The following is a 12404-nucleotide window of genomic DNA, read 5'->3' on the forward strand; positions in this document are numbered from 1 at the left end:
GAAAAATGAGATCACCAACCCATTTGAATATATTTGCTAGTGCCAAATAGTGGATGGCACAATGGATAGATTGCCATGTCAGGGAGACTTATCTTCATGAGTTCAAATCTGGCCTCAGACACTTACTACCTAGGCAAGTTACATACATAATCCTATTTGCCTCAGTTTCCTCATCATTGTAAAATGAGCAGGAGAAAAAAACCACTCCAATATCTTTGCCTTAAAAACTCCGAAATGAGTTGATAAAGAATTGTAAATGTTTATTGATTGAATCAGCACAATCTATACCACAAAGAACAAACTCCAACAAAGCTTCTACTATAAGAAATAGGTACTATGACAACAGTCTGTGAAATTAAGATTTGAATTCTGAGTCATAAAGTTACGGTGTTAACTCAATTTTTTGATATCATACTGGGTCCAATGTTATTATTTTTTGTGTTGTGGTTTATTGTTGCTGTTTGTGAGAAAGAATAGTCTACCTAAAAATTCTGTCACCACAGGAAAAAATAATGACAAATGTTGGAGATGTGGGGAAACTGGAACACTATTACATTGTTGATGGAATTGTGAACTGATTCAACCATTCTGGAGAGCAGTTTGGAAGGTTGCCCAAAGGGCTATCACACTGTGCATATCCTTTGATCCAACTATGTTTCTACTAGGCTTGTAACCTAAAGAGATCATAAAGGAGTAAAGGAGGGAAAGGGGCCTACATGTGCAAAAATGTTTGTGGCAACCCTTTTTGTAATGGCAAAAAACTGGAAACTGAGTGGATGCCCATCAGTTGGAGAATGGCTAAACAAGTTATGGTATATGAATGTTATGGAATATTATTGTTCTGTAAGAAATGACCAGCAGGATGATTTCAGAGAGGCCTGAAGAGATTTACATGAACTGATGCTCAGTGAAATGAATAGAACCAGGAGATCATTGTACACAGCAACAGCAAGATTATACTATGAGCAGTTCTAATGGACGCGGCTCTCATCAACAATGAGGTGATTGAGACCAGTTCCAATGGTCTTGTGATGAAGAAAGCCATCTGTACCCAGAGAAAGGACAGTGAGAAAAAACTGAATGTGGGCCACAACGTAGTATTTTCACTTTTATTGTTAGCTTGCATTGTTTTCTTTCTCATGTTTTCCTTTTTGATCTGATTTTTTTGTTGTGATGCACAATATTTGTGGAAATATTTAGAGGAATATATTGGATCACTAGCCAACAAGGAGAAGGGGGAGGGAGTATGGGGAAAGGAGGGAAAAAAATAGAACACAGGGTTTTGTAAAGGTGAATGTCGAAAATTATCCTTGTGTATATTTTGAAAATTAAAAAGCTTTAATTAAAAATTATCTGTCATCAATCTGCCACATTCCTGAGATTCCCACTGTTAGCATAATTCCTTACAGGCTACTTATGAAAACATACCTTTTAAGTAAATTAGATTCATATAATAATAGTGCCAGAAAGAACCTAAAAGACTCTATCACCCAACACTGTCATTTTATTCATGAGGATAATGAATCCCAAAATAGTTAAATGACCTGGCTATAATCACATAGAATTGAGACAAGGTTCCTGAATCATAGTTTAATATTCTTTTCACTGAATCATACTTGAAGGCATCAGGTAACTGGAAAAGGCCATACATTCACATTTAATACAAACTAGGTTCTCTGAATAACCCAATTACATCTTGTCAGATAACAGAGAGTAAATCACTTGAGGTATGTAGCACAAGAGGAGTCGAATTAGAAAAAAGTCAGGAGGAGAGATGAACAGCAGAGTCAATGACCCTGTGTTAAGTAGCAAGCAGCATGAAAGCTCTGAGCATCTAGCAATGGTAAACATATCTAAAGGAGTTAGGGGGGAGGCACCCAAAGAGAATGTGTGGATCTTGTGCTTTTTTCCTTCAATAGTCTTCCAGACTTATCTTTCAATTAACTGGTTAAATATTATAATAAAAATTTATGTTTTATATAGCACTTTAATCTTTGCAAATTGCTTTACATGTATTATCTCATTTTGGCCATCCTAACAACCCTGCAGGTTGTCTTTAATATACAGCTGAGAAAGCTAAAATAAAAGAACTTGCCCAATAATAGTTGAAAACCATAACTCAAAGCCATATCTCAAATTCAGTACTCAATTTATTCAACCACATGGACTCCAACACTACCTATCACTTCTCTTGCTTCTTTCTTAAAAGCTTACATTATTTAGAGCTCCAATACATTTCATGATTAGGATCACACAGAAAGGGAGGAAAAGAATCCTAGCCAAAAATATCATTCTCACCAATATGCCTGAAACACTGTCATTACAATCCCTTTTTTTGTATTTATGTCATTATATTTTGAAGGATTCACTTTTCATATTCTCTCTCTCTCTCTCTCTCTCTCTCTCTCTCTCTCTCTCTCTCTCTCTCTCTCTCTCTTTCTTGACAATTGGAGTTAAGTAACTTGCCCAGACTCACAAAGCGGTTAAGTCTCTGAAGATGCATTTCAATTCTCCTCCTCCACACTTTAGAGCCAGTATTTTATCAACTACACCACCTAGCTGCCCCTAGGATTTGCTTTAAATAGCTAAATATGAGGACTAATAGTCAAGTCCTCAATGACCATTAACACCTTAATTATCAATTGATCTGTAACCTCCCTTAGGTCAAGAACCAAAATTGTTAATTTCTCATCTCAGGATTTGGTGACTGAAAGAACAGTGAAGAAACTGAGACCCAGAGAGAAAGAAGTGGGAATGACACCCTACAGAACTAGGATTTCAACCTAAGTCTTCTAACTTCAAAAAGTAAAGTTCTTTGCTCTGCCCCAAGCAATACCTCACCTTCGGCATATGCTAAGCAGCTTAATAAAAAATGTTAGGTGAAGGAATTAGACCTAAGGGGATATGACAGGAGATAAATAATTTTTTGTTGTTAATGATTTATATGGCGTTAGGAGAAAGCTGCCAAGTAGTGATTTCTGGTCCCAAGAAGATAGGCTTGGACTGCTAACTAATGTCATGAGGGCATTGAATGAGTGAATGAATCTTCATTTGCTAAACACTAAGTAAAATTATAGGGCATCTAGGTGGATAAAGTGTCAGAAATGAAGTCAAAAAGATTCATCTTCATGAATTCAAATCTGTTCTCAGCTACTTACTACCTGGTGCAACTCATTTAACTTGTTTACCTCAGTTCCTCATCTGTTAAATGCACTGGAGAATGTGACAAACCACTCCAAGATCTTTGCCAAGAAAATCCATGAGATCATGAAGAGTCGGACAAGACTGAAGTGAATGAACAGCAACAAATGTGTAAAGCACCGCGCTAAATGCTGTGGATATAAAAATAAAAAAAAATTATAAAAAATTAGTTCCCTGCTCTCAAGAAGCTCTCATTCTAATGGGAGAATTGGGAGGACCAAGTGCCATGATGTGAAAGAGGACACAGACAGAGACAATAAGAATCACAGAACCTTCTCACAATTTTGCCTGAATATCAATAAGCATTTGTTAAATGCTCACTACGTGAAGCAGGACACTGGGCTAAGCAGTTGGAAATACAAAGAAAGAAAAAGCATCCAGGAGTCTTTCCCGCTCCTCTGTTTCATTTCAACAAATATTTAATAAGCAACTATTAGGAGAAGGCCTAAAGATAAAATGTGACATAGCCCTAATCTTCAGGAAATCCATGTTCTCACAACCTGCATCATTTGCTATTGAACCCCTTAAGTGTCCATCTTCTCTCTAGCTCTCTAGATTCCCCAGGTCGCGACAGGACTTCCGATCTGACAGCACCCTAGGCCGCTGGGTTGGTGATAACCAGTACTTTGGTCTGAGCCGGTTTCTTTCAGTCCGTCATTAACGTCCCTTCTCACCTCCCAAGTCTTCTTAGGAGAAATGTGGAATGATTTATCCATCCTGGAAAGCCGAGAGGGGGCGGCTCGTCGGTTGCCATAACGACGCCTAGTATCAGGAACACCTCTCAGGCGCGGCGTCGTGACGCCATCACGCCCCTAAGCTCTCGTTTCTCTCGGTCCCCTCTACCTTGGCGTCAGCTCTTGAAGAGGGAGGTGCAAGGAGGGGGCAGGGAGAGCCTCTGATAGTTTCTAACTAGAGACCCGGTGGCCCATACTCCAGTTGCCCCGGAACCAGGATAAGCAGAAGAATCGCCTCACCAAGAGGCGGAACCGGCGCGCAGTGCTATAGTCATGCAGGTTCCGGGGTGGCTGTAGGGGCGCGGCCGTCAGGCGGGCGGGTGGGGTGGGGGCTACAGCCCCGGAACCTGTATTTCAGGCGAGACAGCGCTGCGCGCGGGCGGGAGGGCTATGGCGCAGGCGGGTTGCGGGGCCAGCGCTGGTAGAGGGGCCCGGTGCATGGCGGTCTGTCGGCGGAGTCGGCCTCGGGGGCTGTCAGGTTGGTGGCTGCGGGGAAAACGGGGCTGCCGTTCTGGGGCGGGGGAACCGGGCGGGCTCAGGGCCCTAGGGGGAGAGGAGGTCCCGAGTCCGGCATGCCCAACCTTCTCCAGCCCAAATGGGGCATCCGGGCGGGAAGGAGAGTAGGCCTGGCCTGAGCCGGCCCGGCTCCTCCTCAGAACGCCCCCTCCCCAGAGCAGGGTCCGGGCCCCCCCACCCCCATCCCGCTTCCCGTGACCCGCCCCCACCGCGCGTGATCAGGCCTCCTCTTCCTCCGCCCCCACCCCTGTTGTCCCTGTGACCTTTGCACTCTGTTCCCCCTCAATATGAACCCATCCGTTCCCCTTCTCTCCTTCTGTCGGTTCTGTCCAGACACCTCCTGGGCCCTCGGGCCCAAGTCCCTGGTCCTCCGCCTTCGGCCCCTGGTCTCTCCCTCAGTCTGTGCCCTGAAGGTATCTCTGGCACCTCTTCATCCAGGGATCGCAGCACCCAACGTCAAGCTGTCAGTCAACAGCATGTGCCCAGCCCTGTGATGTTTTACTTTATGCCCCCAGTTTCCCCGTCCATAGAATGATAGAATTGAACCTCAGATCTTTTTAGCCCTAAAGCTGTCATTATATGAAAGTCACAAGATAAAAGCTTCTGGGGCTCTCCCACTCCATGCCCCTTTATTCTGATAGTCTGAGAGAGAAGGGAATAAGCATTTATTAATCACCTACTATGTATCAGGCACTATGCAGAGGACATTTTTTGGAAAACAAATATTACTTCATTTAGATCCTCACAACAACACTGAGAGGTAGGTGCTATTATGTCCCCTGTTTTTATAGTCGAGGAAACTGAGGATGATAGAATTTAAGGGACTTGCCTAGGGTCCCCCAGCTAGTGTCTGAGGTCCAATTTTAAATTCAGATCTTTCCTGATCCCAGACCCACTTTGCCATCTAGCTGTCCCAAAAAGATCCAGAGAGAAAAATTATATCCAGAAAGGATAATAATAAATAATATTTTTTCTGCAGATATTAGGGTAATTTGACTCTATAACCTGCCCCTTTGCTTATGCAGTGGTTCTCAAACCTTTGTTCTTAGTATCTTCATGTTGTTAAAAAAACTATCGAGGATCTCTTCAAAGAGTTTTTGTTCACATGGATTATATTTATATCTATTTACTATATTAGAAATAAAAAATAATTTTGAATTTGTAGACCCTCTGAAAGGGTTTCAGAGACCCCACAATTCTTTGGACTACACTTTGAGGACCACTAGCTTATGCTCTTCAGCCTCTTGCTTCCAGTAACCTACTTTAGAATCCCTTTATCCCCTAATATTCATAGTTTCTCATTTGGTCCTTTACTTAATACTTACACTTAGTCTTTGTATTCCTAGAGCTAGCCAACCTTCACACAGTGTCTGACACATAGTAAGTGCTTAATAAATGCTTGTTGACTAACTTTATTAATATTCCACTCCCAAGAGCCCCCATTGACCCAAAATTATATGATCCCCTGAAGCCCATTTCCTTTCCTGAGAATGATTCTGATTTCTAGTGATCAAAAACCCTGATAGCTTCCTTTGTTACTTTTGCATTCATCTCCTTTGTTATGCTGCCCTTCAAATTCCCTGATCTACACCTGTCCTAATCCCAACTCTCATGGATACCTTCTAAAACCATCATCTCCCTCTCCTCTTCACCTCTGGGCCCCATTAGTTTCCCAGTATCCTTTCCCTCTCATCTGAACCCATGTTCACCTTCATAACAAATTGATTTCAGCAAGTACTTTTCCTTCCCAGAATTCCTCCCTTTTTTTATCTTGAGCTCCAGATATTCAACCATTTCATTTAATTTTGACATGAGAGTTCTCAGCTCCACAACATCATCCCGCTCATTTTTGCCCCAAGAATTGTTAACTCTGTTCAGGAAATTAAAGCTAGCTTCTGACAGTAGTTCAAAAATCAAATTCTTTCACTTTGAGTTCTAAGTGATTGAAGCCATCAGTTTCCCTTGGAAGCACATGACACTGCCATAAATGTATTTATTAAACATTGTTCTATGTGTAGTCTTCATATAGGATACTTTGTACTTCAGTATTTTTTTTGCAGACACTGCCCCATGTTTGCCTACAACTTCTTCCTGAACCGCTCTAATCCTGAGAGTACTTTTAAATCTTTTCACACACTGAGGAAAAAGTCTAGGTTTTGAAGAGTTGCAGAACCTGATTGATAGTTGAATTAATGTGTGCCATTGAAATGTTCATTTTAGTTATAGTGCCTCCCCATTTTGTCCTAAAGGTGGTTTTTTTGTTTTGGTTTTGTTTTTGTTTTTTTAAATAGCAATGATAGATGAATTAGTATTAGGCATTGAAGTCCCAAATCCAGGAATTAGCAAATTTAGAGAAGAAAGAAAGAAAAAAGCCAGTGCTTTTTCACAGTCAAAAATAATACTATAAAAGGTGCACAAAGACAGAAATTTGTTTCTAGTGCTGGTTTCTACAAACATTGAATAAATTCAGTCCCCTATCTTAAACATTATGATGAGTGTTGGTCTTTGGCTATTCTATTTCTGGTACTGAAATATACTGAGCGTATATTTGGGCAAGAGTGTATCTAGTTAGTGTGTGTGGACCTCAGTTAGGCTGGTATTAAACTATCACAAACTATGGGGGAAAGATACGAAGTACATTTTACGATGCCAAGTTATTTTTATGTAGTTTGAGGAAGTGATGTCTCAGCCCTTAAACTTGGCCTCTAATATCTAAGATATATTTGTATACTGATAACAAAAATCAACACCCTAAAGCAACGAATTCCTCTGGTTGTTGGGTTGTTTTCATTTTGTCCCATTCTTTGTTCAGTCCTGTCACTAAGCAGGTAATTAATTGCCCTGCCCTGTCTCTAACTCCCCAGTCTACTCTTGCCCACTGATTCTTAACACCATACTTATGCTAACATATGGCAGTTTCCAAAAGTGAGGAGTGGGGCTAGGATTAAGAACTGAGTAAGGCAGTAAATGTTAGGGACTAGAGCTGGAGATGGACCAGAATTAATGGGAAGGCTACATAGTAACAAAATATACCTGGAAGCAACTACAAGGAATATATAAGCATTCAAGTTCACAAGCATTTAAGAATGTATGAATCCAAAGAAAGAATGTATATTTTAGCATCTGAAAACTAAAGTGTAGTAGTGAGTCATAGGATGACATTTTTGTATGGTAAATTTGGAAGAGACCTTTAGAAATCAGCCGCTTGTTTGTCTGTCTCCATAAACTAGGAAGTGATTTGAAGTTGAGATGTCAGAGAAGGCTTTGTCTTGAGTTGGGTCTTGATTAAAGTTATGCATGTGGATACAGAGGGGGAAGCAATATGGGAAAACAGTAAAGCCAGGAACAGTAAGTCAGATTTGTCTGGCTTCCAAAGAGGAATAGCTTTTGAATAAAACATTCTCAGATAGGATAAGTGGAAAAGGGGAGATTAATTCTTGACAGTCAAGAAGACTATACCCAGTGAGAAATTTAGATTCTATCCCAACAAGTAATAAGGAGCACTAAAGGTCTGGATTCAAATTTCAGTTTATGAGCTTAGTTTGAAACTAAGACACAATGTTATTTGTCATTCATTCATTGGTCCCATGTTTTGCTAAGATTTTAATTACTAAACAGTTATCAAAAGTTTTTTGCATATAGTTGATTTAACAAATATTTATTAAGTAACTATTGTATGTAAGTTATTACCCTTACCTATAGAGCTTATGATATAATATATAAAGATTTTTTACTCAACAAATACTTATTGAGACTTACCTATGTAGACACATTTCTTTAAATATTAATCTCAAGGATAGTATGAGGGTCTGGAAGCCCATTCCCTTACTTGCAATTATTTTCTGTTTGTTATTTTAAGATTTGCTCCTCATATTGTGGAAAGATCCATTTATTCATCTCTCTGGTGGGCTGAGACATCCATTCTCATCCCATTTGGCTGGTCATTGGCAGGAGTCATTTAAAGCCAATGTACATATAGATTTTATTCTTTTCCCAATAGCAAGAAAAATTGTTCCTCATGAATGTGAGAATTGGATGAGAAATAATTCAATAGCAAGATGCCTTGTACGTAATCCATGTTTAGAATTGTTGAATGAGTGAATGAATGAATGTAACTACCTCAATTGAAAGAATAAATGGAATTGGCCTGCAGGTACTTTTTGTTGGATCTGCTAACATCATTCCACTATACCCTTATCCTTGTGGTTTTAATGTGGATAAAAACTAAGATATAGAGAAGCATGGTTGTTAGTGAGACAAAAATGTGATTGGTGCTCTCATAACAATCACAAGATACTGAGAGTAGTTAAGATCTTCTCTGGGCCAGGGACAACGTAATTGTAACCTATAAGCAAAATGATGTACAGCAATTTAATGGGTTAGCTAAAACTGAATGTTTCTTTGGCCCCAGTAACTTATACCAGAAAATCTGTGAGTCTTTCTCTTCCAGTGCTATTTCTCTGGCATACATTGCAGCACGTGTCATGCAGTTAAATAACTTCCATTGAAAGTCACACATAATTTATTATTTTGGTAGAATATGTTATTTTATTTGAGAGCATCTTATCCTTGAAAAAAAAATCAAAACAAAATAACGCATATAGATGTGTGTATATATACATATGTTTATATTTTCCTTTAAGGTTTGCTAAACACTTTCCTTGCAGTTCTTGAAGAGGGGTAAAGTGAATATATTCGCATTATTCAGTTCATCTCTAATATGTCCATTTGTTTGTCACTAGACAAGGATATCACATTTAGAGTACCAACATCTATATTATCCTGAGTTCCCTCTCTTCCTCACTCTACCTCTTTTCTACCACTCCACACTACCAATATATAAAAGCAGGGATGGGGATAGGGGGAGTCACACAGGACAAAAGGTTATTTTGTCTTTTTCTATTTCATACATGCAAACAGACAAAGATTTCATTATCAAGTAGCTAGCCTACTGGCAATTGGATTTCTGAAGCTAACTATTAAGTTAAGTGATTTATTCACATTAATTAATACTACTTTTAAAAACCAATGTTTTCTAAATCCAAATCAAACAATTTTTAAAAGTAAGGACAATGGTGTTAAGATCAAAATCAGAATAGTAGATAAGTGTATTTTTGAGACCCACCACATTAGAGTTGTGAAGTATGGAGAGTGTTTCATTGAGTTTGGCCAGTTTCACATGTAATTCTTTTTATTTTATTTTTTGATTAAAGCTGTTTATTTTCAAAACATATGCATAGATAATTTTCAACATTCACCTTTGCAAAACCTTGTTTTGCAGATTTTTTCCCTTCCCTTTCCTCTGCTTCCTCCCCTAGATAACAAGTAATCCACTATGTTAAACATCACATGTAATTCTTGAGAAATATACATGAATTGTCAGTATAAACTTCTGAGCCCAGTAGTACTCCAGAAAGATAACAGCAATTTCACTGAGCCTAGCAATATACCTCATGAATAGAGGATCTTAGAATTGTCTGTAGCAAGGCATGCTCTGGAGCATTCCTTTTAATTTAATTAATGTTACCAAGATTTCCTAAAGACAGTTTTAAGGACATGTGGTATCTCCCCTTATTCATGGTAGTCTTCAAAGAAAGTATGCCCCCACATAGCACATAATGTACCGCAGTGTAGTCCAGCTTTTTGAAGAATATCATTAAGTTTTGTTTTTTTTTTTTCTCCTTCGTTACAAGGAAAAGCTCTTTTGATCAGTGCAGGGGAGAAATATATCTGAAAATGATTTATGTAAAAACAAAAGGCATCAATAAAACCCAAAAATGTATATCCAATTTTAAATTTGATTTTAAACTTAGTCATTATTACCACGTTAGGTACTAATACACAAGTGAAGTATTTAAAATGGATTTAAACATGTGGATAATGGTTCTTAAAAATATTTTGAGTGAACAGATTCTAGTTTGTTGTAAAATTCAAGAGACTGAATGTTCTTTGGAATGGAGAACAATCCAACTTTTTCTAATCTTCATGGCTCTAATGCAAATCATGTGTGTGATTTGCAGGGGAAAAAAAGCTGAGTTTAGATCATATTTAAAAAGCTACTTAGGATCCTAAAATCAATTTGTACCATTGCTGTGAATTGCATTAGATATGCCTTTAATTTGTGTGTTACATTAATGAAAATTTCTACAATTTCCTGTTTTCCATTTGGCTTTTGCTTTGTAGAAATCCCCTTAATGAGAAATTAAGTTTTCCTAATGTATAAAAGGAAGCCTAGAGAATAAAATAAGGATTTGAATTCTTATTCTTGACATAGACTCCCTAAATGAATCACTTGGGTAAGTCATTTTCTATCTGAGGGGCTCAGTTTGCCTTTCTGACAAACAAGGACATTGCACTGGATGCCTCAGCTGTAAAAGTCTATGATTTTTGTTTTGGGCTATGAAGTTGGGCTATTGGCTTAAATTTCATATCAAAATGAAATTATCCTTCATTTTTTTTCCTCTTTAAGCAAACAAAATTTGTTTATTTACTTGTCTTCTGGTTTCACTTTCCCTATGAATGAGGCAGAACACAGACAGTTTTGTTCCAAAAGTTCAGTGGTATTCTCAATGATTTGAGGGAGGGGATGAAATAGGTTTATTTGATTAGGGATGATCCTAGACTAGATGTGTGGATGAGATTAGAAGTAAACTAGAACAAATCAAAGAAACAAATATTCTTTTATACTAACGTATCTCCCTCTCCTCTCTCCCCCCCTTCTTTGAAAAAAAAATCAAGAAAAAATGTGGGGGTTCACCCAACACAATTCTCAACTCCCAATATGTTTTTATTTTTCTCTTTTGGAGTTTGCATAAAATGTTTAAGACTAGTGGTCAATTTCATAACTACAGAAAGAGCAAGAATATAGTTTTTTTCATTATATTTACATTGATGAGCAGTTATTATGTAGAAACAAATTACTTGTGCCAAAATAGACAAAAGTTTAAAAGGATAGTAAATCCAACTCCTCACCTGAATGTTGACTCTGGGCTCATTCATTCTCTTACTCCTTTCTTAATCTGTATTTTTTGAAGTCCCAGTATACCTTGGACACTTTGGGAAAGAAAGTTCCTCAGTGAATCAAGCTGTAGCCACTGCCAAATTCCCATAAACCTGGAACATGGCAGAGCAAGAATATTTTGGAGTAGCCAGCATTTCATTACAGTATTGAAGTCATTGTAGGGCAGGATAGGAAACAAATTTCCTAATCCTTAGATGATCTACTTTGGCTTATGCCTGTCAGTGACTGCCTCAGCACTAGTTTTAATACTTCACAGATCACTGATTTTATCTGAATAGGTGGCCTCTCCTCAGATGAAAATCACAACTCATTCCATACCTTAACACAATGACAGGAAAATATCAGAAGGTCATGATTGACCTCAGGCTGAAACCAAGATATTTTAAGAAAAATTGTGACAGTGATTGGTATGTTCTTTGAATTAAAGATCCATTAATTCATCAGTATAGCTTATCTTCCACTGGTGCAGAAGCCAGTGCTTTAGACATTATCATGAATTGCATTCCTTAATTCATTTTTACCTAATCTTCCTCACAGGTCTGATGTAAATCATGTGTAGATTTCTAGCAGCTGATTTAAAGCCATGTTTTAAAAAATATGTAAAATCTTATAAATCACAGCTAGTACTGTGAGATCATTTATATATACCTTTACATATTATATAAGTGTAGATTTGTGCAATTCCAGGCCCATTTTGGAATCCTTAGTACTTTGGTTGGGCCTGTCAGAGCTTCCCTTGATGAGTGACTGTGAAAACACCTGTAACATCACCATTGTGATGATTGTAGTGAGACTTTAAAAATGACAATGATACATTTTAGACAGAATATAATGATATCTGGGAACCAAAAAGCAATCCACTAATTCGATATTATCTAGGCTTTAAAGTTCTTTTTTAAATTATATATATATATATATATAATATATATATA

At 38.1% G+C, this 12404-nt stretch overlaps 1 protein-coding gene and 1 long non-coding RNA gene across 3 annotated transcripts in view; one reads left to right on the top strand and one right to left on the bottom strand.

Moving 5' to 3' along the window:
* The window catches only part of LOC127561173 (uncharacterized), a 65028-nt gene extending 61055 nt beyond the window's left edge, over nucleotides 1-3973 (bottom strand). Inside the window, exons 1-2 of the long non-coding RNA XR_007953475.1 lie at nucleotides 3876-3973; nucleotides 3189-3332 (exon numbers count right to left, since the gene is read on the bottom strand). This is a non-coding gene — a long non-coding RNA (uncharacterized LOC127561173). The remainder of the gene's footprint in view (nucleotides 1-3188; nucleotides 3333-3875) is intronic.
* Nucleotides 3974-4314: 341 nt separating this feature from the next.
* The window catches only part of ZNF76 (zinc finger protein 76), a 32252-nt gene continuing 24162 nt past the window's right edge, over nucleotides 4315-12404 (top strand). For both annotated transcript variants that reach the window (XM_051996451.1, XM_051996452.1), the window contains exon 1: nucleotides 4315-4413. The gene's annotated coding sequence lies outside the window, so the exon portion shown is untranslated. The remainder of the gene's footprint in view (nucleotides 4414-12404) is intronic.

This window comes from Antechinus flavipes, chromosome 4 (genome assembly GCF_016432865.1).
Source record: "Antechinus flavipes isolate AdamAnt ecotype Samford, QLD, Australia chromosome 4, AdamAnt_v2, whole genome shotgun sequence".
Lineage (NCBI taxonomy): Eukaryota > Metazoa > Chordata > Mammalia > Dasyuromorphia > Dasyuridae > Antechinus > Antechinus flavipes.